The sequence below is a fragment of the Dromaius novaehollandiae genome, chromosome 7, assembly GCF_036370855.1.
Source record: "Dromaius novaehollandiae isolate bDroNov1 chromosome 7, bDroNov1.hap1, whole genome shotgun sequence".
Classification (NCBI taxonomy): Eukaryota; Metazoa; Chordata; class Aves; order Casuariiformes; family Dromaiidae; genus Dromaius; species Dromaius novaehollandiae.
The window spans coordinates 42,979,553-43,007,333 of NC_088104.1; the positions used below are offsets into that span (position 1 = coordinate 42,979,553).

Below are 27,781 nucleotides of genomic sequence, written 5' to 3' on the forward strand. Positions count from 1 at the left end.
TGAGCTAGCTGGAAAAATCTGGCCCCTTGGAAAATCTGCCCAGGTTAAATTAATGAAGAAACTGATTCAAAAGACCCTGAATTTTGCCTTCGGATTTGAAAAACTCTTTAAGACTTGGCTGCCGGCTGTTGCGGAAGTGTAAGGTATTTTTAATGTGATTTTTATTCAGCTCCTCATGGCAGTGATGGCATGAAAATCTCAGAAATTCATTTACGCCTTGTATGAATTTTAATGCAGCACTAGAAATGGATTCTAGTTCTGCAGCACTGCACAATCGAAATGGGCAATATTTTGTCTTCAAAGTAACATCACACCATCTCCAAGAAAGAGCACCAGAGATGCTGGGACAGGGCTTTGCTGTCCCCGTTGTTTTCAGGCGCTGCCTATGATCTGAAGCTCTGCAAAGATGATTACAAAAGGTTTCCCTTTCTTATCTTCTTCAAAAGCTTTTAAGGGGAACAAAAAAATCATTAAGGGGAACAAAGAGATCATTATAGGAAAAATAAGATGTAATGCAGTGATATGGAACAATAGGAAAGTTAATTTAATGTAAAGGTTACAGAAAACGGCGGTGAGGGGTCAAGTTTAAGTTCTCCACACCCTTCCTGATCTTCTGAGTGCCCTGATTTATATTAGCTGTGGCTGATCCGAGCAGAGAATATATCTAAATACATTATTTCCTTCCATTACATCAAAGCTTGTTTTTCATTAGGCACTGTAATCAAAGTGGACAAACGTCTTGTTTTTATTAGTTGTACACAGCAGAAAGGAAACAGCGAGAGGCTGACGTGAACTCGCTGCAAGCAAAACCCGAAGGAGACAATTTCCTAACTGGAATCTTTTACCGAGCGCCTGACGCGAGGTTACCGGCCGTCATGAGTTTCCTCCCGCCGGCGCTGCTGCAGTATCGCCGAGAAATCAATGCGCGACCCAAACAGCTCGGGTCTAGTTTGGGAAAGGACTGACACAGGGATTTCTGGCGGCGTCGCGCCGGCGGTGGGAGCACATGTGTTTCAGGGCCGGCACTCACCCAAGCGTCCCGCGGAGTCGGAGCCGCCTGCCATCATCCTCATTCAGAAAGAAGGGCTGGAGGAAATCAAGAGAAGTTGTTCTTTTTGTTCCCAGCTGACTTTTTTCTTCTTTTAACCCAAACATTTGCAGCAAACCTGAAAGCCTTGTTTGCTTTTTATTACTCCACGACAGTTTAATGAAATGTTGAGTGCTGCTGACTCCGAGCGCTTACAAAATAAAGTGGATCCTCTGAACTTAACGCACTAGTCTGCATTACCTGGCACATCACCCGTAGGTGTTTACAGCGCTGTACAGATGTGATCCTATAGCTCAAGGAGAATAGCCGAAGCGGGGAGCCGGGGAGGACACTTGGGAGACCACAGCCCCTTTCTCCCACGCTTTGCAGGAGGCAGCGGCAGAGGGGTCTGGGCCATACGGCAGGTTGAAGGTTGTCCCCGTAGCTGTCCTTTCAACCCGGGCTGCCTGGGTCTGCCCGGCTCCGCGCCTGTGACGGCCCTTTCTGGCCGCCCCGTGGTTACTGCCGTGATCCACCTTTGCTTTTCTCCCTGAGAATAAGCGAGAGTGATTGCTTCTGCCAGGAGCTCTGGAGGCAGAGACTGCCCTTTCTTAACCTGCGAAGGGAAAAGGGACCCTGTGTGTATTTAACCTAAACTTTGTTTTTATGACTTTCTAGGCATGTCTATGCATTTTCCTGTTTTTGCTTTGTTCCAGGGGATCCGCAGCCAAGTTTCTCTCTCCCCATGTGAGCAATCCTGGCTCCTAGGCCCGGCAGTTCTCGTTCTTGGCATATTTTAATCCTCCCCGGTGAAGACCTTCGGCGTCTTTGATCAACGCAATAGCTCTTCTCCTCGCTCCACCTTTCCTGACGCTGCTCCCTCATTCAGAAATCCCAGCGGCCGGCAGGACCCGGCCTCCGACGCAGAGCTTAGGGGGGTCCTGGTCCAGCATGGGGCATTTTGGGGCACGCTTGTGTCCAAAGCTCCCCATGGCCATCTGCTAGCCCGCGAGGTGGGAAGAGCTTCGCACCGAAACCTCCCTGCCGGAGCCGAGCATCCCCCGTCCTAAAGGGGGATGACGCATTGCCCTGTCTCCCAGGCACGCTTTTACATCTGCTAATCTCCCGTAATCGCGTGCGTGGTCGAAACGCCTGTCGGCCCAGCAACACCGCCAGGATATTGTGCGAGCGTTTGGGTGAGCGTGATAAAAGTTGCAATTAGGAAGCCGGGCTTTGATCTGCGGGATGCAAGGAGGTCAGACAGCTGCGTGCAAACCTCTCCCGCGGTCAGGCTCCAGCTTCGGTGACATCCTGACAAAAACGATTTTGTGTCGGGGTCACCTCGCGACGGGCTCGCGGACAGCGGAGGCGCTGGGCAGGCAAGCGGCTAGGGGTGACCCCGTACGTGCATCGCTCTCCATCTCGGGTAGGACCCAACATCTCAGGTAGGCTCAGCCCGTTACGTATGGGGGGAACAGCCCCCGCTCCACCAAATTCACACCCCGCACGGCGTTTACCTCGGCTAAAATATTCATCCTGAGGGTATCCAGAATTAGGTCTCCTTCTGGTGAGGCTCGCTTCATTCAGCTCAATGCAAAGTCCTGTCAGTGGGACAAAAAAGCAAAAAAACATCATTTCCATGGACTGTACAAATTATTAAATCCAGCCCTGGGTATCTTTGGCTATCGAAGGGAGGAGGAGCGGGATGCTGATGGCTTGCTACACCAAGCAGTTTGCTGCTCATTTTTGGCATTTACTTTCCCCGTAAGCCTTTGGCACCGCTTTCCTTTGCATATTCCTGCTTTCTGCAATGCAGGCAAAGTCCCCGTCACAGCGGGGTGCAGGGCCGGGGAACGTAAATGGAAGCCAAAATCTGAACTGTGTTAGACCGACGCTTGCCTCGGGCAGGGGCTCATCAGCTGCTTGATTACAGAGCTATACTGCAGCCCCCCACGGCTCTCGGCCTCCCCCAAACCACCGCGCACAGAAGGGACCATTTCGGGGGTAGAAGATGTTGGTTTGCAACTGGGCCACCACGGGAACCATGCATCACGTTAAAAACTTGTAATTCCCTTGTTATTATATGGGCGCTGCATTGCGCTGGGCTGCATATGGCTGCTCTTTCAACGCGCGATACTGGTTTTTAGACCTAACCAGTCCCTCTGACGGCTGCTGTGCTCCCCGTGAGACCACGGCACGACGACCCCAAGCCAGACCCGGGCCTCCAGCTTGCCTTTACGGCGGGGAGGAAAGCGTGTTTCAAACATTGCTCTGTAACTCGGTGTGAACGGTGCTTTCCACTCCGAGCGCCCGTCCCCGAAAGCTTGAATTTTCATCTCTGGATTAGCAATACACCTGGGTCACTTAAAACTCTAACAGCCGAAGCACTGGAGATTGCAACGCACCGGAAAATCTTGCCTTGGCAGGAGCGCAAGAAATAACCTAGCAGGTCCTTTCCATCCCTAATTTCCATGGCTCTTTGCAGGCAGGAATGCAAAAGGAGGCACCATTTAAAACAAGGATGACAACAACAACAAAAAAGCTCCTTCTGGTCTTTTGCCACGTAGTTTCCATAAATACTGGGATAAGGCAGGTCTGAAAAGGAAGCAAGATGGATATAAAACACGAGGGAAAAAAGAAATAGGAAAAGAAACTGAACTCAATCAGGCGTGCCGCATGGAAGAAATATTTCAGGGCCAGGGCGGGAGTGCCCTGGGATACAGAGGTCCCTGCCTCTCTCTCCATCACGTCCTCCGCAGGGACCAAAGGCTGTCGCGGTGCTCCTGCCACACACAGGACACGGCTCTTGGCGAAACATTGACTCCGAAAAGCCGCAGTTTGGAGCCGGGCAGCTCCCTGCGGGAAGGGTGTGCAAATCCCCGCGGCGGCTTGCGTGCTCGGTGGGCACCGGCGGCGGGGGCCGAGGATGTCGAGTCCAGACACAGGTGGCTGCCTGGAGCTCACCAGCTTTCCCCTCCCGGGGATGCTCGGAATGCTTTGTTTATTAGAGCAATTTTGGCCTAGATTTCCGTGCTTAAAATAAGCTCTCAGCGTGGTCCAAAGCCTATGTCAGGGCTTTCGCTGTCCCTGTAATTTAGTGCTAAGTAGCGTGGTCGGCGATGAGCTCAGGAAGAGGGGCTGCGCAGGATACGTTAGGAAAGGGATGATTTTTTGCTCCCTGAGGAAATAATAGGTGGAAGCAAAACCTTAGTTCTCTTGCAGGGCCTTTCTCTGCAGTTGCTTTGCTGAAAGCCTGCACAGGACCTCTCCCTGCAAAACAAAAAATGTTGCTTTTCATAACAAAAGATTTTCTTAAAAAAAGTTGGGGGGGTTATGACAAACTCCATGCATTTTTATAAATATTTTGTATTCCAAGGAGGGCAAATGTGCTGCAGGAGAAATTTTGCGTAGCTGCAAAGCAAGCTCTGCCTCAGCAACAGAGAAGTTTTGACCACTAGAAGAGGCAAGGGTGTGAGCTTTCAAATGCTCAGAGACCTAGCGCAAAACCACGTCGTCTTCTTCTCCCTTTTCCCTAGCCCAGAAAGTCTCTTGGAGTCTCCTCCGTCCTTTGGACCTGCACTTTGTGCACTGTGCTGTGAAGCAGGGCTTTGCCCGAGATGGAGCCCGTCGATTCCTCCCCTCCGGGGCTCGAATGATGCTTTCAGCACAACCAATTTTTATTCGTTATTTATTTCTCCTGGGAAGAGCAGGCCAGCCTGCTGCTGCTGCTCAGGCTACTGTGTCAGAGCTTGACTCCACGTAAAAGGAAGTTTTTTCTGGGCAAGAAAAGATGAAGGTGAGCAGAAGAAAAAGACAAAAGAAAAAGTCAAACGGCAGCCAGGCAGCACACGCAGAGACCTCCAGGTGCTTTGCTGCTCGAACCATGAGCGGCCCGTGCTTATGTCGGAAAGGATGAGGTTGGACAGAGCCAGGTGGAAAAAACTCTGTGTTTGGTAAAAAAAACCACTCTGTGTTTGGTAAAAACTTGCCAGGCAATTAGCATCGCTCGTAGGATTCGCAGCCAGGAGCCCAAAACGCCCGGTGCTTAGCCTTGAACCATGCCGTTGTCTGCACTGGTTTAAAATACCCCCCCCCCCCCCGGGTGAAAGTAACTTCTTAATGATTTCTTCATCGGCCTGATGGGAGGAAATGTCCGAAGGGCTCTGGGAATGCCGATGCTGCTCTCAGCATCTCACAGGAAAACATCAGTTTTAAATTGGTAATGCGACGCCGAGGTGGGGAGATGGACCTTTATCACAGGCTGCGCCATCCATTGAAAAGGAATATAATAATCAATACAGGAAAGCTGGTTGTTTAAAAGATTGAAGCAATATCATTCAGCATTAAAATAATTCCCAGGCTAACAAAAGGGACGTGAACAGTACATAAATGAGGAAGAACTGTCAGAGTTTATGACAAAAACAGCATCAAGAGCACAAGGCATAACGCAATCATTCGATCAACTCTCCTCCAGCAATTTCCAGGCCAGTGGTTAGAGCAGGAGACCAATAAACAAGATCCCCAAATTCCACTTTTATTTCTGCCTGGGAATTGGCACGAAACATTGCACAAGTCACATAGGCCTTGCAGAAAGTCCTAACCTCAATACAAGCTCAGTAAGCATTTGGTGTCCGTCTGTCCTCGAAAAACCGGCAAACTACATTTGAGCTTCCGCTTTGGAAAAGGAGACGACTTCTAGTCACTAGCAGAGACAGCTGAGAAATAAAACCCTTTCTTTTAAGCTTCCAGAAATTTTCAAGCAGAATTACTTTTCGATGAAAGCACTTCTGCTGACATTTTTCATCTTGTTTTGTTTTGCAAGAGCTTCCGGAAAGCAACGTGAGCGGAAAATATCCATTCAAAATGAAACAGAAAGTTGTTCTGTTTCCCCTCACTTTGTCTCCCGGGGAAGATTTCAGCGGCGTTTCCTTTGCAAAATATTTTCTTTGCAATTGCTTGCACTCATTTCAGTCCTCCCGTCAGCGGTAATTATTTGCCACCTTGCAGAGTTCCTGTGACATTTATTTAACGATCTTGAAAAGCCTTTAAGTGAAAACTGAATGCAAGAGGACGATATTAGTAAGTTATCGCTAAATAGCCGCTTTCCCACCTTCTTTGAATTTCACTGCTAGCGAAAGGCTTTCTCTGCATTAGTGCGTGCTTTGCCACTGCGATACATGATAGCGTAGCAATATCATAACCAGCATATCTTAATTCATGTTTACCAAAGCATGTTGTGAGACGGCACTGAAACACCCGGCGTCAAAGGCGTCAGCGCTCTTTAAACGGGGACCGTCTCGCCCACCACCGCATCCCTATTCGCAGCCTTTCCGTCCGCGATGCTCCAATGCTCTGAACGCAAACTCCTTCACCCAAAGAAAGGCCGGAAGGAGGGTCCCGCGCGTGGGACCGTCGGGATGGCACGCCTCACCGTGCCTCAGCTTCCCCCTGCTCGAAGCCGGGACGGCCGCCCCTGCAGAGCGCTTTGCGTCCTGGCGAAGAACCGCGCGATGCAAAGGCTCGGCAGCTCCCTCAACTCCTGCAGCAGCTTGCCTCCGGGCTGGACGCCTTTGCCTGCTTTTCACCCCATTTGCAAGTACTCATCATTTTACTTCTAGCGAGGACAAGAACAACAATTAGCGGTTGGTTTACATGATGCCCTTCCTTCTGCGGCACCCCGAAGTGCTCTTCGGGAACCCTGAAACACAGAACATCTGGGCTCAGTAACAAATAATAAGAAACACCAGTGTGTTCATTGTTTGGCGGCCTCTTATAACCCATCCAGTGATTTTTAAACAAACTGGCTGGAAAATAATGGAAATTTCAGCCCATGGAACCCATTATTTTTACATGCCAAGAGCAATGCTGCTAAATGTACCAAGGACCCCGGAGTTAATGAAATTCCTGCCTGGACAAACTTTTATCATGCTGTTTAGTAAAATGACTTGTGCATCATAAAAGCAACATCACTCAAGCTGTTAAAATGTCTTCTGGGCAAAGGGAGGGCAAGGAACAGGAGGAATATATTTGTCAAATTACATATATATATATATATATATAGCCAGTAATATAGATTTAAAATATATATCTTTATTAGGTTATCGGTGGTTGCTGCGTTTCAAACATCAAGGTGAACTGATCCGCTGCTGTGCCAGCAATAGAAACCTCCCCGCTGAACGGGAGTCAATTTTTGATTGCTCCCGTTCCCACCTCCTAAACGACAAGCTGGAAAAATTTCAGCTGATTTTCATTCAATCTATCAGTCCATCAAACCCCACCAGGCCTGGAAAGGCTCCACTGCTGGAACCGTTTTCCCTAAAAATGTTTCATTGACAGTAGAACGAATAAATACCGAATCACTTCCAAGTCCCCAAAGGAGAGTTGGGTTTTTTTGAAGAACGCATTTCGGAGGACAACTTCTGCCTCGTTGACTCAAACCAAAAAAAGGGGGACATTTCTAACAATCATGTCAGTTTGATTGAAAATCCGTTTTGCACGAGAGCAGCTTTGCAATTAAAGCCTTCCAGCCGGCTCTAATTAAGCGCTGCCTTGTCCGGATGAAGCACGTTTCCAGGGCTGGATTTCCCAGCGCCCGTGCATCTGCGCTAACTTCCCTCCGAGTTCAGCGGGGACCGAAGGCGCCAGCGCCGGTTGCTTTGGGAAGCGCGCACGGGGAATACTCCATCGGCGTCTTACCCACTGCATTCAGCCCTCGAGCAGCCGACAGCTAGGAGCGATTTCTCATTTTCTGCTGGACAGACGTCAGAAAGCCTGAAAGCGTTAATTTTTAGGGTCGAGCGAAGCTCAGTGCCTTTCACCTCCCCCCTCGCACTTTTTCATGCTCCTTAAAGAATTTAGCTGGAATTTATTTTCAAGCTCCCTCACGCACCATGCCTGAGTAATGTGCCCTGGCTGGATAGATAACTTCGGGTGCCATTTATCATTTTCCACTCTTCTTTTATTTATAGAGCTGATTATGAAAGTACGCCCAGACCCGACGGGCCAACCGCTCCGTCAAAGTCAGTGAGGTTGTGCCAGTTTATACCCACGGCGGAGGTGAGCCCAGGCCTTCGTGTTCGCTTTGCTTGTGGCTTTCATGGGGCTTTGACATGTTGCCTGAAAAATGACCACGTCCTTCAAGATCAGGCGGCCGAGAGGTTGAAATCTCAAAGGTTTCCTTCCCTTGCGTTGCTGGGGCTGCACAGCGTGGCAGGGGGGTGCAAACCCATCGCGAGCACGCCGTGGCCTTCGCTCGTGCCGGGTGATGCCTGACTCCCCCAAAATGATCTTGCCACCAGAGGCGAAGGGACCCATTCGAGCAGCCCCACAAGCGGTGACTATCAAAGCTGCTCAGGGCGAGAGGTGGTGGCCTGGGAAGCCCTCGTGCCATCCAGCGCAAGCGTTATCCTCTTGACACACTCAAAAGAGGAGTTAGGGCTCAGGCGCTGCGGCCCGGACAGCCCTGCCTCTGCCTGCACGCAGAACTGGACGAAGACGCCCCGTGAGCCTCTCCAAGGCTTTCCTCCAGCCTCTCGCCAGTCCTTCTGTCCTAAAAACAGGCCTCTGACTTGGTCTCCTGGAGCAGAGCAGAGGGCTGAGGGCACTTTGGGAGACTACTTTGTGCGAGCTGGGGTAAAGCGATTTCTAAACTTGAGGCTGGGCTAGAGATCGCTGCCCTTCTCAGACCCCCCTAAAAACCTGGCTGTCTCCCACAGCCCTCCCTTCCCTGAAGGTCCCTTGAAACCACTGTTTTTCAAGGCAAGAAAACCATTTCCTTTGGAAAGCGCTGGCTTGCCATTGAGCAACAACGGCCCAGAGAGTATTTTGAACTGCAGGTTTAAGGAGGGGTTTTTCTTGGAATAAATCACGTGTTGTTTTTCTGCTTTGCTGACACCAGCCCGAAGGGCTTGGCTGTTTCCTCCCCTCCACTTAACCTGCTTGGAGTTGTCACTGCTAAACCCGTAGCTGCCTCTTTGCCGAGTCCCGAGGTGACCCGGCTGGATGCAGCAGGGGACCGCACGCGGTGCTGCGTCTCGCCGCGATGCAAGCGCCCCGGATAAATCAGCGCCGAGCACTCCCGGACCGAGCTTCATCCCACCTGCGGCTTCCTCAGCTCACTGCTCTCGGCGTGCCCCGGCTGCCGTCCTCACGCCCGGCCCCATCGCTCCCCGCACCCTTCCTGCAGCTTGGAAAATAGGAGCTGTGAGCGCAGACAGATGGAGAAGCACCAGCGGGAGGTCGGTCGGTCGATGTCTTCGATGCGGAGGAGGCAGCCTCGAGACCGGCCAGAAGGATTAGCACCTTGTGCCATTCCCGGGCGGAGGGGAGCGCGGCCTCTCCCCGAGATCGCGGCACTGTCCTCTCCCGCCGAGTCCCGCTCCGCTCGCAGGAAAGCCAGCGCAGGTGTCTCTCCAACACATCATATTTTGTGCCGTGGGCTTAAGACACTGGGAGGCCTTTTTACAGTCTTCTCCGCATCGCCTCTGCAACTGCCTGCGGCTGATCCTGAGCAGCCGTCTCCAGAGAATCAGCTCAGAAGGCAGGGAAAGATCTCCCAGGTGACAAAAAGCCTGTCAGGAAAAGAGCCAGGCAAAGAAATCCTCCTCTGGCGTTTCAGGAGGAGACTGCTATGGGGCGAGTTTTGCCCCTCTGAGGTGCCATATGGGTGCTCAGCCGACGTGGCGAGTGTCGGAAGAGCCGGTGACCCCATGCCTGCTCTGATGGGACCCAAGATGGGTCAAGACAGCAGCTGATCCAGCCCTGTGTCTGCTGGGTGGCTCTGGGAAGCCATGCAAAGCCAAGCTCTTAATCCTCGTGTGCCTCAAACGAGCTCTCCAATGCATGCGTTTTCGCAGCTGACTGGCGGTGCCCCAGTCGACTCCTCCGTGCAGTGGGCACGGTGGCCCGTTCCTCAGGCCTTGCCAGCAAAGTTGATGGTTTATTAAGTCCTTGAGAGCTCAGTCAACAGCCTGCGAGGCTGTGTTGCAGCTAGCCGAAGCATCAGGCCGATTTGGCCACGTGACAGTAATCCCCTGGGGGGAAGGAGAGAAAGCGGGGGGGGGTGTTTATGTGCCTGGGTGAAGCGTTGTTGATTCGGCTGCTCCCGGCTGCTTCCAGCTATCCATCCCTTTCGGACCGCCTTGCACCGGAGCCCAAGCATCGCAGGAACGCCTCGGCTCGCACCGGCTGCGAGAGGTCTCGATCCCAATGTCAGTCCCGCTTGGCTGATGGCGAGCGGCCGCGTCCCCCGTGCAAAGGCAGAGCGCGGGCCAGGGGCCGAGCTAGCTCGCGTTCGGCCGGTTGGAGCCGAGGCAGCCGCGCTAAGGGAATAACTGCCTCGTTTTCCAGCTTTGTGGGCGAGGGAACGGCGGGCAAACGAGGACTGGAATGACTGACGCCGCTGCCTCTAGCCAGCTGCCCCCAGGAAATCTGTGAGGAAAATACATACTTCACCTCCGTTTGGGAAAACAAGGGGTTCAGATGCTATGGTCAATAGTGATAAGGAGCCCTCACTTCAGAGCTTAATCAGGTAAATAAGAGTCAGAAAATGTAGTCCCATGGTGAATGTTTAACAGGGCAACACACCAGCTGCTTTGAGGATGGACAGACGGATGGAGACACAGCCATTCCCCTTGTCACCTGCTGTGTGTCCTCCCACCGTCTTGGCTTTCCGTGCAAATGCAGCACCTTTGGGTGCTCCCATGCAATGCTTTAACCTGGGCGAGGAGCGCAGTTCGGCAGGCGATCTCCTGGTGTCCTCACTTGCACGCCACCACGTTCGGGTTCCTTGGAGATGGTGCCAACCCAGGAGAGCCTTGAATGTCCCCTGACCACGACTAAGCGTTCAGTCCGCAACGCCAAGTCTGAAATAATTTCTTCCAAGATGCACAGTTTGCACAGGGCATCTCCAGCCCCAACCATTTCGCTCTATGGATCTTCTTGTGAACGTGGCCACCCCCGTGCTCTCCTACCTGCCCTTTCCTTCCGCACGGAAGGAAAGTTTCCCATCTCATCCACAGACTGCCTTCATCCAGCAGCACTGAAAGACCTCAAATGCAGCTGCATTCAGCGTGGTCGAGTTTGGCTCTCCAGTGGTTGGGGAGAGCTGACTTTCTGCCCAGATTTACCTTTCTGCCCCAGCAATCAAGCAAATCGCAGCTAAGGAACCGACACTGTAGGATTTTGCAAACTGTACCTTGCAGGGGTTTGTTTTGCTCTGTTCCCTTTTAAAAATAGAAAGCACGCATGACACTTAATAAAACAGATGGCCAGCTTGGCACGCGGACCGCTCCATCCCCGTCTGTCCCCCTGCGTGCGCACACATGCGTTTGCATCAGTGTTGGGGGTTCACGACCTCGCAGATGGTCTAGGTAAACTCAGTCCAGTACCGCAGCAGGGCTGGGCTGCCGAAGAGCTCCAGGTCCTTCAGCCTCGCGCATGCTGAAGGCCAAGCATGTGGTTTTCCGCAAATCCGGGGGAAAAGGGGCTTCCTCTTGACAGCAACCAGCCACCACGCGGCAGCCTTATTTCCATGGAGGCAAGAGTTTCAGCCAGGACGCACACACGACACATGCAAAAACACTCTCGCATGCTTTCTTTGGCCGGGGAAGCAGAAAACCCTCTGCTCTGGTTTTCACACCCGCGCCAAGAGTCATCAGTATCCGGACACCAGAAGGAGACTCTAGACAGGGCAGAGGAGAAGGCAAAGGCACTTACGATACTCCTGGAGAGCACGGGGTTCACGGATGAGGGTCTCCTGAGATTTTCTCCTCCATTCCTTCCCTTCTTCCTTTGCTGTCGAGCTCCCATAGCAAACACAGCTGACAGCAGCCAGCGAACTGTGAGGGAGAAGATACGCCTTCGGGCCAGATGTCCAGGGCTTCCAAGCGTGACCCTTGGCTGCGCCGAGCCGCCCTCCTTGCTCCCTCCATCCCCGCACCGCCCCGCAGGCGGGGGCCGGGCCAGGTGCACTCCAAAGCAGTCACGTGCAGTGATTCTCCCCGCGGCAGCCCCAGCCCCGCCGTGCTTTCCCCACGCGCCGGCACGCGGGGCCTGGCGCTCCCCGAACGGCATGTTCCCTGCCGCAGGGTCAGCCGCGCTTTCTCCCAGGCCGGGTCCAGAAAGAGAGGCCAGCGCGGGAAGCAGCTGGACAGGCGGCTTTCCAGGCGGGTGCAGCTGGGGAAAGTTTGTTTTGCTAAGCTGCTACTGTCCCAAGGTAATTAAAGGCACGCTCGGTGCATTAGCCCTTGCTCAGGCCATGCTGGCAAAATGCAGGATGGGCCAAGCATCACAGCACAGCCAGGAAGAAACATTTCTTTTCTTTTTTTTTTTTTTTTTTTCTTTTTTCTTTTTTTAAACTAACCCAAAAAGACAGCCGGTCCCTTCGCCCTGCTGGCCGGGACCCCGGTGAGAGCCAGCGGCCGCGGCTCCACGTCTCACTGCCACGGCCTCGTGGCAAACTACATCCCCACGGCCCAGACATCTGCACCGGCATCTCGGTGCCTAACAGCGATCCCCCGCCGTGCCCGTGGTTTGGCCTCGGCCCCGTCTCGCGGGCTCGGTGGCACTGCGGGCGCTACCTGGGAAATTCCTTGGAGCAAACGCCCCAGGTGGGATTTCAAGCCCTGGCACCAGCACGCGCAGGCCAGCAGATTAAAATCATCCCTCGGGCTTTTCTTAATGTCAGCTGATCACAGCGAGCTCTGATGCATGGGGAAACGCTATCCCCTCCCTCCCCTCTTCTCTTCCAGATGAATGATTTACACCCCGTGGGCCCAAGCAAAACATGAGCTTAGTCCATGGGGCGTCATCACCGTCCAGCCCACGCTGCCCACAGCGTAAAGCACCGCAAGGGGCTGTAGCTGGGCGGCTCTGCCCTGCGACACCCTTTTTCCTGCCGTTGCTGGAGATGGGCTGAGGCCTTGCAGAGGCGTTGTGCTCATTACACTGGTGGGGAGGTTAATTTGTTTGCTGGGCGCTTCCTTATCGGCTGGAGGCATCAGGAAGCTCCTCGCGGTGGGGCCTCGGTGACGCATGGGCTTGCAGCTGCCACTACGAGCCCTAAAAGCCGGTTTTTACTCATTTTTATCAGCCTCCTTGGGAAGCACTGGACACGCTCACCCTTTGCCCAGCCTTTTTGAAAAGTCTTGCAAATCGAGAGTTTGTTAATGGAATATATTGGTAAACCCTGTGTGTGGGTAATGCTGGTGCTACCCTCATCCAGAGGGAAACCTGGTTTCCTCCTCCTCGCCTCGAGGTGGTCTGTACAAAGCCTCGGGCAGCTTTTTAATTGTGCAAGAGATGACTAAGAGAAGAATGGGTATTGGCCCAGCAGGCTAGTCAGCTGTCTTCTCTAATAACCCTGTATTTCTTGTGCTTTAGTCAGCCGACCTGTTGAGTCAAGCACCTCCTGGAGCGGTACTAGAGCCTACGCCGGGGTAACCCCAGGAGTGACCACAACCCCTCATCGTCACAGGCTCCTTCTAGCACATGCTCTTAATCCTTATTTCTCAAGTATCCTGAAGCGCATACATTCTCCTGCCCTCCACAGCCTTGGCGGTTTTGTATTAACCACGGTCTGGACAAAGCGCATTAAAGCGGGTTTAAAATACCAAATCCGCTCGGATTTGGAAGCAAACAGCCGTCCAAGGTCCGACAATGCAGAAGCAGATCCTCAGATGACAGATACCTTTGGGCTGGGCTGGCTCTGCAGACAGACAAGCAGATAGCTGACAATATTTACAGAGCCGCAAGCTTTCGAGAGCAAAAAACCGAATAGTGGATGACATAATACAGCTTCGGCTGTCTACATTACTCTTACCACGTATAAAAAATGCCAATCCAGCTGCAAACAAAGCAGCAGCAACCGGGGCCTGAAAGACCTGGCATCCATTCACTGCTGATTGCAAACAGGGAACGTAAGAAAAACCCCTCAGGTAAATAAATCCGCTGCCAAAGCTGGCTAGCTGGATACATGTAAATACATGCAGGGTAAGTCGCTCTGCCTCTATGTAATAGTTTCATAAATCACTTTGGTTGATTGTTCTGTTTGCCCTCTCCATATTTCATTGCCTTGTTTTCCTCCTGCCTCCTCTCTGCACTGCCTAATTCAGCAGGGCTGCAGCACTGACTGAGACGTCTTTTACCAACATGATAATTTATGAACCTCTCCTTTAGTAAAAATTCAGAAATTCTAAGTATTTTACCCTTGCTACCTCTTTTAGTAGATAATGTTTCCTGTTTAAACACATTCCTTCAAAAAAAAAAAAAGTCAAAATCGAGCTAAGAGAAAGGATTCATTAAAAAAACAGCTGTTCCCCACTCGGATTTAAGGTGGCTGTGCAGGGAGACAAAATCCTCCGTAACTAATGCGCAGCTATCACGGCCCAAGCAAAGCGCGCGGGAGAACCCAGCAGGCCTCAGCAGGGCCGGAGCCCGCCTGAAGGTTTTGTTTGCTGTCTAGATGGCAGATTTATCGCTATTTCCCCCCCCAAGCGCTTGCATTTCAGCAGTGATGGAAGCGGACCATGCGTTGCTGTCCCTTGGCAGCTGTGCGGGGCTGTCGGGCAGGGGAGCCGCGGGTGGCAGGCACCATCCGTCCCCAGCCTTTGATGCGGCTGTGGCGCTGGGTACCAAATCCATCGCCCCCGATCCTACGCTCACCGCGGGGTGAATGGGATCACGGGAGCTGGCTAAAGGGGCAGGCTAAGCACGACTTTGGAAAAGACTTGAAAAACTCCTGTAAACGAAACGCAGGGAAGGCTGCCTCAGTGCTGGCAGAGAGGAACCTACCTCTGAACACGGCTTCTCCCCCATGTTTCCCTTCTGGCATCCTAACATGACACCAATTAAACCTCCTGAAAAAATGGATGGAAACAATTTGGAAGAGGTCTCTATTAGATTTTCTCTCATAGCACTGCAGGCTATTTTTTCAGCTCTTAATTGACAGCTGCCTTCCATATGCAGGGTCAAAAGAAAGAAAAAGCCCCAAACATTAGTCCACAGGTAATTTTAATGGGGGCCATCTCATCGGGCACGTGAGCGAGCACAGAAAGGGAGATCGTAATGCAGAGGAAGCCAAGGCACTGGCAAACTGGTGAGATGAGATGGGCATGACTATGGCCATGGGGAGAAGACAGCAGTGAGCAGGGGAGCATGAGAGGGGAGCCTGGATGCCAGGACAAGGTGTCCAAAGGAATTGGTCCTAAAAGTGGTTACCTGGCCCCCAGCAGGGTCTGGGAGATGAGGAACAAAACCATCAACATAAAGTGAAACCCTCTTTCGTTTGACCCTACATCTCATTTAAGGGAGGAAAAGAGTGTCTGATACAGGGAGAAGAGGGGTAGGGTAAGGTATGGAGAAGAAGGATGAGAGCAGGCAAAAGGAGGTTATAATATCTTCCCAAAATACGCCTGATCCAGGGGTGTTTGAACATATCTATCGGGGATTTGTGCCAAAGGAGGTTTCCTCTTGATCTCACTGTTGCCCTGCAAAACGGGCAATCTCTGCATCTGGCTGAATCCTTTGGGCTCCTCTGACCACAAAGCTAAGCCTGAAAGCGGTGGTTTATCCCGCGGCCCTGTCGCTGTGAAACCTCACCCTGCTCTGCAGCGAGGGCTTAGTGCTCTCCAGGAAGCGTAGAAAACCAGCAGCACCTTACAGACCCACATTTTACTGGTCATCTGGAAAGAGCAGCGAAATTCTTGTATTCAAAGTCAACAGATTTGGCCTTCTCCTTTGGAGAAAGACGTCGAAGGACTGCAGTGAATACAGCCAAGAGACAAGCCACCATAAATTTTTGCTTTACGTTGAAAATCTGCATAGATGGGTTTGACCAGTTGAGCCTGAGCCTGGCCCCACAGGGACACGGAGGTGCCCGTCACTCCTCCGGACTCCGGGGCACCAAGCAGGGACCAAGGCAACAGCGAGCAGAGGGAGGGAACGCGTTGCAAAGATGTTTGCCCAGCGGATTTATACAGCGGCAGCCTCAGAAATGACTCGAAGGCTGGTGGCACGCAGTATGCCAGGGAGCGCATTTCGCTTATTCATTGCTTAAACAGCTCAGTCATTAATCGTAGGTTTTCTTTAACAGCTTCCCTGGCATCCAACCCCGACTGCCTGCTTACGAGGGAGGTGTTCACTACAAAGGGTATTTAGTAAAGTGCTGAAGACGTTCCTGAGTTTCTCTGTGCGAGTGCATGCTGGAAGCATCTGTTAAATATAAGAAGCTCCTGGACAGCTGAGGTTGGCCTTCCTTCCGGTGACGGCAGCCCTATGGCGGGTACTACTCGGATTCCCCCGCAGCTCTGGCATCTGGCTGATGTCCCATGGACCGCCTTGCCTCAGTGCTCCAGCCTGGCAGCTGGTTACGCCTGGAAACTTTTCTTTGGCTCTTCTTCTAGCTGAACGGCAAAGGTCAACAGCGGCAGGAACAGCGAGTGGGAAGTCATCAGCTGGGAGAGGCACTAATCTAGCCCAGCCCAGCCCAGCTCCGGTGATGCCCTTGGAGATACGTCAGGTCAGCCCGTCTTTTCTTTGGAAAGAAGTGAGGCTGGTACAGGAAACACACAGTGAAACACTCTGGTTTAGTGTTAAATAGCCGCTTTCAACTGGGTCTTTGATCTTCAGAAAATTACAGGCCTGACTCTAGCTGCTGGCTCTGTTTAGTGAATGCCAGCATCGCCGTGCGCCTCCCATTTCCCCCTTCGAGCTTTCTGGCCCACTTCCAAGGAGAGACAGCTCTGTCCCCCAGGGTCGGGGGGACCCGCAGTGCTGGCCAGGCTACGCTCCAGCAGACACATGCCATGGCGTGCCACAGAGATGCCCTTCGTGCCCTGGTGCTCTCCAGATGAGGGATGAGCAAAAGCAGGTAACGCCTGGAGGAGCAGAGGGACACAGACAGCACGCGGGAGACCGCTGTGCCGCCAACTCACTGATTTCTTCCTAGCCAACACGTCTTGAACTAATTTCTTCCCAAATAACTAGTTTTCAGGTACTTAAGACAGATTCTTTTTCCAACTAGAAAATCAGGTTGGTCAAAACTTGGGCAACCATCAGCAGGGACTTTTTAAGCCACCCGGAGTGATGTGGGTCAGTTTTCAAGCCCTGACTTGCAGTCCCTGAGCGCTCCCTTCTTTAGGCCCATCAGCACTGATAACTGCTCGCTGCAAAATGTCACAGCAGTCGGGAGCGGCCCGTCAGGACCGGTGCGTGGAGCTCGCCGTGATTTACAGCGGGAGCGTCGAGCGGAGATCTCGCATCATCCCAAGGAGGATATTTTTAATCGCTGCTCCACGTTGTAAATTTGTCTTCACACGACATAATTAACAGCACCGCCTTACATGGACAAGTTAATTTACAGGCACGAAAATAGCTGCAGTAAGGTCGGCACTGAGGAATCTGGGGAGAGGCGGCGCAGCGGCAGGAGAGCGACCGGGACCGCACGGGTGCCGGGGGTGGCTGCCCACCCGCTGCCCCACGCGGGGCCCAAAGAGCCATGATTTAGGGCCCCATCCTACAACCCAGCAAGCAGCCTCACCAAACGTGGTGAGCCCGCTAAAAGAGCTCGGGTGCAACGAGGGCTTGAATAAAGGGGTGGAGAACAGCAGATTTCAAAGAAGAGGCCAGTAAGAGGAGGACACAGGATCTGCTATTCAAACAGGATTTGTCATGCCTTTGCCGCATGGTCTCTGACACCTTGACATATTATTTTAAGGTAATTATCAGATTGAGAAACTATTGCATTAAGGAAATCATGCCTTGGCCATAAGCAGGTTTCCCTGAACCAAGCGCAGAGACTTTTCTAAAGCACAAATAACCATAAAGTCTGCCAAGGGCTCTGCTGCTATTAAAGAGAACTATGCAAAAGATTAAATTCTGCAGCTGACTTAGCTAATAGCTGGCTACATTGCTGACATCTCTACATAAACTTGCCTCTAAATAACTGAGCTTCAGAGCTGGCCGGGAGTTCTCCACTGATACAGCTCTTTGGGTAGGCAAACACAATTTCTGCAAACTTGGAATTTTCCGCAGAAAAACTGCTTTGGAGATTTCCAGTTCTCCTTTGGGAGAAAACAACAGAAAACCCACAAGCCAAACAATATTTAATTTCAGCTCAGTTTCCTTCGGAAGAAAGCCCTTCAGTTTGTGAAGTTCAGCTGAAGTGCTAAGTTTTGCCAGTTCAGCATTAACCAGGATCTGCAAATTTTCTGCTGTGGTGCTATACGTGAGCTGTTTTTCTTGATGGGATTCTCCTAGACTCCATTTCCCGTGATATGTTTCCACAGCCCTGCAGAGCTGCATGGCTTACAGGGAGTGCTTGGGCATTAAGAGAGATATAGTATGCCCTAGGAATTTGAGCCAAAACCCACAGACTTACAAATCACTGGGACAGAGACTGTTTTATTATATTTAACCAGACCCACAGCCTTGAGCAGACTATCTAAATCAGGTGACAGAAATGCTGCAGGAATCATATACTGGCCCATTAGGGTGACAGACCACCAGGTAGGAAATTACTGTTATTTAAAAAGATTCGAGTATGCAGTAATAGGAAGAGGAGCCAGAAGACACTGTTCTTTGAATACAGATGGCCTCATTCAATGTGCAACACAGCACATAGGATGCAATCTTTACATACCTGACATAGTTCAGTGGACCTAGGATGCAAATTCCTGGTCTTCTGGACATATAGGTATAACTTCCTGTATGGAAACTTTTATATTGGCATTCAAGCACCTTTTCTCATGTGGTTTATCTCAGTCTGAAGGAGCTATTCTTACCCTGGAATAAGCAGGGTAACCTAACAGACTTTTGGTGAAGGATCTGCTGATCCACAACCCACAGAGCATCCCTGGATGTCCAGCACCGGTGTAAGGTAAGCAGCCTTCATTAATGAGCAATTGTTTCCAGATCTTCCTCTACAAAACCAAGATCAAGGCAGCACCTAACCTATCAGTCACTCAAGTTTAATCCTCTAAAACCTCAAGGAAAAATGTTCATGAGGGTTCACTGTCCCATCTAATTTATTTCCCTAACATGACAGACAGAAGCCCTGCGTGGTCCCTAGAGAAGCCTGCTCCATTAACAGCATTTGCTGAGGAAGTCATCGGAGAGAGGTTTACATTGAGAGAAAGCTTTTTCCATCTAGGACAGAAGAAAATTCATTAGCCACCAGCCCATAGCACAGGCTGCCTGCTCAGCACTACTAGTAAGTAATTAATTCATTAAATAGCCCCCAACCACCACCCAGGAGTCCCACCAGCCTAGGCATTTGTTGCAAGGTCCCTAGCGCTCTGCCAGTGGAAAAGGACCCCCATCTGCTCAAGTCCCAGCTCAGACCAGAATCCTGCCTTACTTTTTTCATACAGCAGATGGGAGGAAATCCAGCAGAAAACTGCTGCCCTGAGCTCCAGCACCCAACTAGCTGCTCCAGGCCCAGCCCGGGCTCTTATAGGCAGCAGCTGGGGCTGCCCAGCCCTGCCGCCACGCAGAGCACCTGGGGAAGATGCACCCGCCTCTGAAGCTGCCTCTTTCCTTGCTGTTGTAATGAGGTTTGTGCATCTACTGTCACTGCGAAATGCACGCCTTGGAAGAATGCCGTTTCTTCCTTAAATAAATAATAATTCAACAGCCAGGAGACTGTGCTAGTGCTCTGGAAAGCCAGGCTTGCCCTTTGGCTCCCTGTCCAACTTCTGCCGTTTCCCTCGATGTCTCTGCTCCCCATGCAGCTCACCTGGCCCCTCGTCTTCGCAGTGGCAACCTGCAGTTTCTGCCGAGAGGCTGCGAGCTGGCACCATCCTCGTGTTGGGTTAACGTGATCAAACCTAAAGCCACAGGAGGGGCTGACCAGTAACAGGCTGGTCCTGTCTGACATCCCAGCTGTTCCTTTCACGCAGCACACCCAAAGCAGCTTTCCAAGAGCAGCTGCTCCAAAAGCAATAACAGAAATCCCCCCGAGTCCCCTCTCTCCCATCCTCCCTATGAGTCAAGTCCTTCCTGCCTCCCTCGGCTCTCTTGAGCTCGGCACCTCGGGGGGGCAAGGCGCAAGTCTGTGCCAATGTCACGCTTACGCACGGATATTTTGAGTCATCGGGATTTGCAGCAGTGCTCCCTGCCATGTTGCCAGCAGGGCTGAGTACTTGCATCTTCCAACAGCCGGCACAGAGACAGCAGATGTGACTCTCCTGACGGTGACGGATGGCTCAGAAAGGGCTTTGGGGCTCTATGTATTTCTCAAGCATATCAATGATATTTTGTATTTATCCCTCTGAGACGTAGAGGGTTGGATCTATGAAGACTAATGCACCAGGCTTCACAGGCAGAGGAGTTTAAAGGATGACTTCACAGGATTTTTGTAATTCTCAAAACCATGATGTTTTGCAGGACATGCCATGGTATTTGCAATAACACATGATAATGGGGTGTAGCTTAAAGATTTTACTAGCGGTAGCTTGGCCCAGTTAGCATTAGTCAGTGCTGCCAGTGTGCAAATAAGGCTCGTAGTCTTGCCTCACACTTTTGCAGAAACTATCTATTACCAGGCAGAGAGCTCTTCCCTGCCCCTCAAATCACTGCAGCTAAATTGCCAGCAGGAACGTGGTCCGGCGGCACTCACACACGCCGTGCCTCAGGGCATCGGTTACTGCAAGCAAAGACTACAAGTGAGAAGTGTGTGCTGGGATGCAGGATCCCCCCAGGGCATCTAATTCCTTTTTAAACTGGGAAACGGAGGGGGAGGAGGAGAACTGGAAGGTAACACCCACTTCCCCACGCTTTCAGCCTTTCCTACAGGAAAAGCAAAATTTCCCAACAAAGTCACTTCTAGCTGGGAAGGTGAAGGTTTCTCATGGCAACTTCCATGGGAAAATCCCTAGTTTTCTGGGAAGCATTAATGGAAAAGCTGTTGTGCAAGAGGATGATGCATTTTTAGGCTGTTCAAGTAGGAGATCGGTGGGCAGAAGAAGGACTGGGCTCTGGCCACGACTGCCCCGTTGGGTGACCTTGGAGAATCACTACCATGCAGTTTTCCCATCTGTAAGATGGGAATAAGAGTGTCAGGCACGAGGTAGCTGGATTATTACTAGAGGCCCCTGGCTGGCATTTCAAAACAGCCCAAGGGATTGAGAAGCCCATTTATCCTTTACAATTCAAAGCAGGCAAATGACTCGGATTTCCTTGATGCTTTTGAACATTAAAGCTAGGCAAGAGTTCTCTCAGATGCATTTGAAAATTAAAAGTATTTTTTCTGGGGGAAACAAACATGTAAATATATGGCATTTTTCCTGAATACTAAGGAGAGAAAATACTAATGAAGCTGAAATGCTTTGTTTATTTTGACTTTTATACTAAAAAATATCAGATAAAGATCTAAACCTCAACTTCTCCGTATGCTATAGTTATTGTATAGAAACAGCTAAAGCAACGGCCAAAATGAAACATTTTGACTCTATGGAATGGAAATGTTTCCATAATTTCCTGTCAAAAATGTAGATGAAATTGATACGCTCTCACAAAATGTTTGGATTTCCTTAAATTGCCATTTTTGGCTGGATGCAAGAGCAGCGGCAGCATGGGTTTGGCTTAAACACTATCAGCTAGTAGATAGCAGGGGTTTTCTCTAGCACTGCTGTAAATTACTTCCTTGGTCCACTGGTAAAACCCTCGTCAGAAAGGCAAACCAGCCTTACGGGGGCTTATGGTGCCTTGCTACTGCACGGTAAAGGTAGCAGCTAAAATTTAGGGGGAACAGATTTCTGCTGCCTTTAACGTGCAGTAGCAAGGCAATGTGAAAAGGTAGATTACACTTCAGTGAAGCGAACGAAAGCAAAAGAAAAAGTCAACATTTCTTGGCATTTAACCCGTATCTTGAAAATATGTGATCCCTTTTAGGGGCAGGGGAATGGGCTGTAGGATCCCTTGTCTTCCTTTCCAGCCCTCTTTTTAATGGTGAAATGAATACATCTTGTTCTCATTTTGACTTTTACAAAATCTGATATGGCTGTGCAACATCGTTAAAAAGACATTTGGAAACAAACACACACAAAGAAACCCAACCAAAAATCTTTGTAAGTCATTTTTTCTCCTGGAAAGTTCTCATTTTGACAAAGGGGAGTTTACCACAGGAAGAGAAAAAAACCATTCCCTTGGAAAGTGTTCAACCAGCTCTTGTGTCCCTCGACTGTGGGCTCGCCGCAATCTCGGATGCAGCAGCAGTGCAGGGCTGGGAGGCCAACGTTGCACTTTTAACTCGCTGCTATATCAACCTTTTCATCACGCCCGCAGACCTATGGCTCTGTTGCCTGACCTGGGAGGACAGTGTTTGACCTAGGATGGGTGTTGACCGCCTACAGTAATGAATGCTACACCCGAGTTTTCATACGTGCGTTCTGCAGATGTGGTGCTGCTTCCTAATCGAAAATCCACAGCTCAGTGGAATTCCAGGAAAACATTTTCTTCCAGCCAGAACTTCTTCAGCAGCGATAATTGCTTCTCACCTGAGATCGTTTTTCTTCTGCAGGCCATTGGCCTCATGTATTGGAAACCCTAAAAAAAAAAGAAGAGAATGAGGAGGAGACCAAGAGCTCCATTTGCTAGCGTTAGAGAAGCCAAACTGGGATGGATTACTTGCGCTTGGATGGAGCATAATTAAGAGGAATTTGTGAAACAGATACACACGGGGAAATTCCTAACAACATAAAAGGGAGGAAGGGATGGCTCATAAAAGAGTGATTCCCTCTGTTTTTCTTGGCAGCCCAGCCAAGCTCCCCAAATGCGTGGCTGTAAAAGGACTCCATGCTGAGCAGAAGACAATAACAAGCAGGTGTTATGGAAAATGACCCTTCCCTAAGCAAACAGACTTGATATTCCTGCCATCTCCGTGCGTCCTACGACTGCTCCTTAAATCTGTTTCCAATAAGCAGATGCAGCCCTAACCTCAAGGCCGACAAATGCCGTATTCAGCTGCGGCGCGTCTGCAGCAGCGCTTGCGTCTCCGGGCCTGTGCATCACCGTCAGGCACCGGGCACCGAGACTTACCCACCACCGCTTGCCCGGACGTACCCATCACCTGGGATATCTAGGCAGCAGGCAATGCCCCAGTCAGGGGAGATTTAGCTCCCGAGCGTGCAAAAATCAGTAATTTATACTCCAAGGATGGATGGGTTGAGCATGACTTCCCCAGCTCTAATAAACACCTCAAAGGTTACAAAGATTTCAGTTATTACATTTAATAGGGGCCATATCAGCCCCCACATCAGCAGGAATATTTTCCTGCCCTGTGTCAACGTAATGTGAGTTTAAACGGGCTGGAATTTCTCCTGTGACCTTAGGTAGTAGTTGGTCTTGAACATAAAAAATGCAAAAGTAGTTCTTAATTGGGCCAAACCCAGGTGCCTGATACTCAGATCTGGTCTTTACATCTTGAACCCAGTATCAATATGAAATATACTTCAGTATCCAAAAGAAAGGGGGAGGAAGGGGATATCCCGTCATTGCAGTGCTATGCAAAACTCAGTTATGTTAGGCCATAGTAGTGAATGAAATCTTCACAATCGAATTCATTTTTTTCTTATTCCTGAGATTCTACGTTTTTAAACAAAAATATAAAAATTCAACTGCAGTTGGAATCGCGAAAAGGGAAGATCAGCCAAAATTAGCAAGCTTGGCTCGGATTCATGCTGCTACTCTATTTTCCAAAGGTTTCTACTCAAAACCACAAATTAGCACTGCACGGCTCGAAGACCCAACCTCCAGAAGGGATCCCAGTGCTAGAGATTTTCACACAGCCTCAGGGTCACTTTTGGAGCAAAATGCGGACGGGAGCCGTCCGGCGGGCTGACTTCACACACCTCCAGTCCATCCTGCCCACTTGCAAAGGTCAGGGAGCTTCTGCACTTTGCTTCCAGCTTTTTCCCTTCCTCTGCAGCAGTTTGGCCTCTCCCAATATGCTAAACTGGAGAGTTTTAGGTGTTTCGCAGCACATCCTCGATGACTCCTCCTAGCTCTGATTACCGTGGGGAGCTGGGACCGAGGACTTCCCCTGCGCATTTTCCCTCTGACGTGCTTGAACTGCTGCACTAGCCTTCCAAGCACACATTAGACGATGTGACTAAGTATGTGATGCTGCTTCTTCCTCTCTGATCCTTCGCTCAGCGTGGAAATGGTACATCCAGTGAGGTTTGGGGTTTTTTTTTGCATATAGCTGTACTTCTGTGTTTGCAATGAAGAAGGCAGGCTGGAAAATGTGCCTTGCGCTCGGAGCAGACGGTGCGGCGGGTGCTCACCTTTCCCGTTAGTTCCTGCGAGAGTTTGTGCCTCTGCTTGAGACAGGAGCGTCTTGTTTTCTGCTGTGCAGATGAACCTTGCTTTTACTTTAGGACGTCCTATTGCATATGAGGACTTTGAAAAGATCTTTACCCCGGGACTTTCAGATGCTCCTGTGGACCGCTGAGCTCCTAGAAAAGGCGGATGCAACCTTTGAATTGGATCGGAAGTTTGAGGCATTGGCAAAGCTGGTTAAAATGAGCATTGTGTGATACATGGGTGGAATTTGCCTGGAAAAATGGATTTTTATTAAAAAATAGCAAAGCTTGAAAAAGCCTCGCATTGCTTTGGGTTTCTCGGATGCTCTCAGGACTGGTCTAAATCTGCCATGTTCGGTGACAGTCCAGCTACCAGCATCCCTGGGAGCAGAGTCACGCCAAAGCCAAACGCTTCATTTCTCACTTTTCTGGGTTGGGTTTCCATCCGCTTCCCTCTCAGCCTGGGCAGTTTTCCTGCCGTCCGGGGGGATTTCTCGTATGGGTGCAACATCCCTCGTTCCGCGGCTGAGCGGGGGGAGAGAGAAAAGTTAAAAAAAAAAGCACTTCTTGTGGAAATTTGCAGATCTGTTGAAATCAAACCATTCCCGACGAAATTGTGAGGGAGCCCAGGCAGGTGCCCGCATAACTGGCCTGGTGACACCAGCTCTTTGCAGCTGAGAATTAAAGCTGCCAGCTCCCTTCGGCTCCCAGCCCGGGGACCCCGGCTGTCACCAGCTCCCCGGTGGAGAAAACAGCCCCGTGAGGGCACTGCACCAGGCCGAGGTGCCTCCGAGCACCTCTGCACGGGTGTTTTAAAACCGGGGGGTAAAGCGGCTGTGCTTCGTGGCTCGTGCTGGCGTGGCGTGAACCGAGCTGGTTGGCCTCAGTCCTGCTCGAGTTCAGCTTCCGTTCGCAGGGGAAAAACCCGGTGGTTCAGTCTGCCTTGGTCTGACTTTTTGCTTAGATCTTAGTTTCCGCGTAGACAGGAAATCACATCGAAGCAGCGTTAGCGCTATCTGTTTAGCACGCACGCGCGGGACTCCCCGGGGCGACGGCAGCCGCTTCCACTCCCGGCCGCGCTCGTAACCCCTCGAGCCTCAGGTGCCTCTTGCGCAAGCAGCCCTGCCTCTGCCAGCACTTATTTGAGGCTGCTGCTTAGATCGCACTGAAGTCAGATTTAAGCACGTGCTCAAGCAACGAATTACAAAAATTGAATTACAAAAATCGAATTAAAAAAAAATATATGTGAGGAATTGCGCAAGGACCGTTCACTTCAGGTCCTGCCATTCCTGGGAGTTTGTGTGTTGACAGAGGCTAAATAGATGGAAAAGGGACCATCAGGTCATTGAATCTAGAACGAAACAAGGAAAGCACCTATAAATTAGAGCGGTAAAGAATTTAAACAGAAACTAAAATGTTAATTGCTATCAGCTTGGCAAAAGCAATTAGATATAATGATCCCCCCCCCACAAAAAGCAACGAATCTTTGACGTCCTAAACTTGCTTTTTTCTGAAACGAATAAGAGCATTTTACAGGTTTAAAGCAATGAGATCGTTTTACTATCAGTAATCTTGAAAAACACGGAAACATTGTTCAAATAAACCAAAAGGCCACAGCAAACCTCCACACGAAGCTGAAACAAATCCCTCAGAAATATTCTCTTTGGCTCCTGAAACTCACGGAAATGAGGAAATTTAGCGTTTGGGAAAAAAAGTGGAATTATTAGCCCAAGGTAAGTGGTTAACGAGCGCTAAATATACATGTCAGTGGAAGATACACAAACTGCAAGTGGCACTTTCCTTCTCGGAGATTATGTAGGGCAGGAATAGCTGTAAATGAAATCCATCAAGCCGCCCTTTGGGATAGATCAGCGGACAGAAGCGCCAGCAAACCGGACTCCTGGTCCCATCTGCTTTTCCCATCTCTGCCTCCTTCTCCCTCCCCCGGCGTCTCTGCGAAGTTTCCCTTAAAAATTAAGGACAAACCTGGAATCGCCAAGCAGGCCACAGAAGAAAGCCAGCAGGCAGGGGCTGGGCGGGCGCGGGGCCGGCACCTCTTGCCCCCGAGCATCCGCCAGCGCGTGGACCGTGGCTGTGCCAAGGACGGGACGGACTTTGCCGCCTACCAGCTTTCGCTCGGAGACCTTCGCCGGGTCGTGGCCATCGCCGCCGGGTGATTCCTGAGCAAGACCTGCTTTGATGGCCTTTTCCAGTGCCTTTCGATTCTCCGGAGCGGTGACGGATGGGTTGGAAACACACGCCGCCCTCCGCCGCGCGGCTCCAATATCCCAGCTGCTGGGACGCGAGCTCCTTTGAACTGTGATTTATTTGCGGAGGAGGCCGGGGGATGCCTCGGTCCCCCTGTTTAAACCAGCCCTGCCAACGGGCCTTTCATTTCAGCTCGCTTTGCGCATTAGACTAAACAGGTTGGGGCTTAGCTGAAACACATTGCCCGTGCCAAGCGATTTATCATCGTTTATGGAGCCCGGGCGATGCAGGTCCCGGCGCGCACAGCGCGGTCCGAGCGCAAGCGCGGCTCCGACGTGACGCTCCGCGCAGGGTGAAGCGGCAGAGGGACCTCAGGCGTTGTTTATTTTGGATGTCAAGTAACTGCAATAAATCGGGCCAAAAAGCAGCACGTGTTAGCACTGAGTCAGCCTCGGAGTCCAGCAAAATAAATGATCTCAGAGGCGAACGGGACCTCGCTGGGGCGGCTGGGCCGGTGTCTCCAGGCAGCGTCACCGCAGCCTCCCGGGAGCCTTCCCACCGGGGCCGCGGCCACGACCGCCACACGCTTCCCGGGAACAGGGACACCAAACACACAAAACCTGGACTGATGGACGTGGTGGAAATCGCTCTGGCCGGGAGGAATTCCCAAGCCGCACAGGTTGCCTTCACCATGCAGGGAAGGACTTTTTTCACTACCTTCCGGCCCCTGAAATGTTTGCTTTGGGGACGAGCGACTATTCATACTGCCCAAACCTTGAAAAAGGGGTAGGGGACCTAAAAAGGCGAAAGCAATGTTTATGCACAGAAAACCAGGGCAACGCAATTTTTCCTGCAGCAATCATTTTGCTGGGAAATGCCTTGCTGCTTCCATTTCCAGTTAAGGTAGCTGGTGTAACACGGTGTCTCCAAATGCCTGAGATCTGAAGGTGACCGAGGCTAATAAAATAAAAAAACACAGAAAATTTGGCATGAAGATCTTTGGTTCGTTTGTGCGTTCGTCCCAATGGCCCTGCACGCCGGTCCCGCGGCACACGGCACCCCGCCGGGAGCTGAGCGCCGCGAGCCGGGAGCGCCCGGCCCCTCGCAGCCTGGGGAAGGGATGCTCGGGGCGGGGGGGGGGGGATGCGCAGGAGACCTTGCCCCCGGGCGGGTGCCTCCCCTCCGCGTGGCTCGGAGGGCTCTGCACCGCCGCCGCTCCCCTGGCCGCCCCCGTGCTGGCGGCCGG

At 51.2% G+C, this 27,781-nt stretch overlaps 2 long non-coding RNA genes across 3 annotated transcripts in view; both read right to left on the bottom strand.

The window, feature by feature from the left end:
* Positions 1-521: 521 nt before the first annotated feature.
* Positions 522-27,781, bottom strand: part of LOC112985796 (uncharacterized) — a 112,453-nt gene continuing 85,193 nt past the window's right edge. For both annotated transcript variants that reach the window (XR_003259831.2, XR_003259830.2), the window contains one exon: positions 522-2,628. This is a non-coding gene — a long non-coding RNA (uncharacterized LOC112985796). The remainder of the gene's footprint in view (positions 2,629-27,781) is intronic.
* LOC112985797 (uncharacterized) lies at positions 21,337-27,627 on the bottom strand. Its single transcript, XR_003259833.2, has 2 exons — positions 26,314-27,627; positions 21,337-22,570 (listed from the first exon to the last, which is right to left on the bottom strand). It is a non-coding gene; the product is annotated as an uncharacterized LOC112985797 (long non-coding RNA).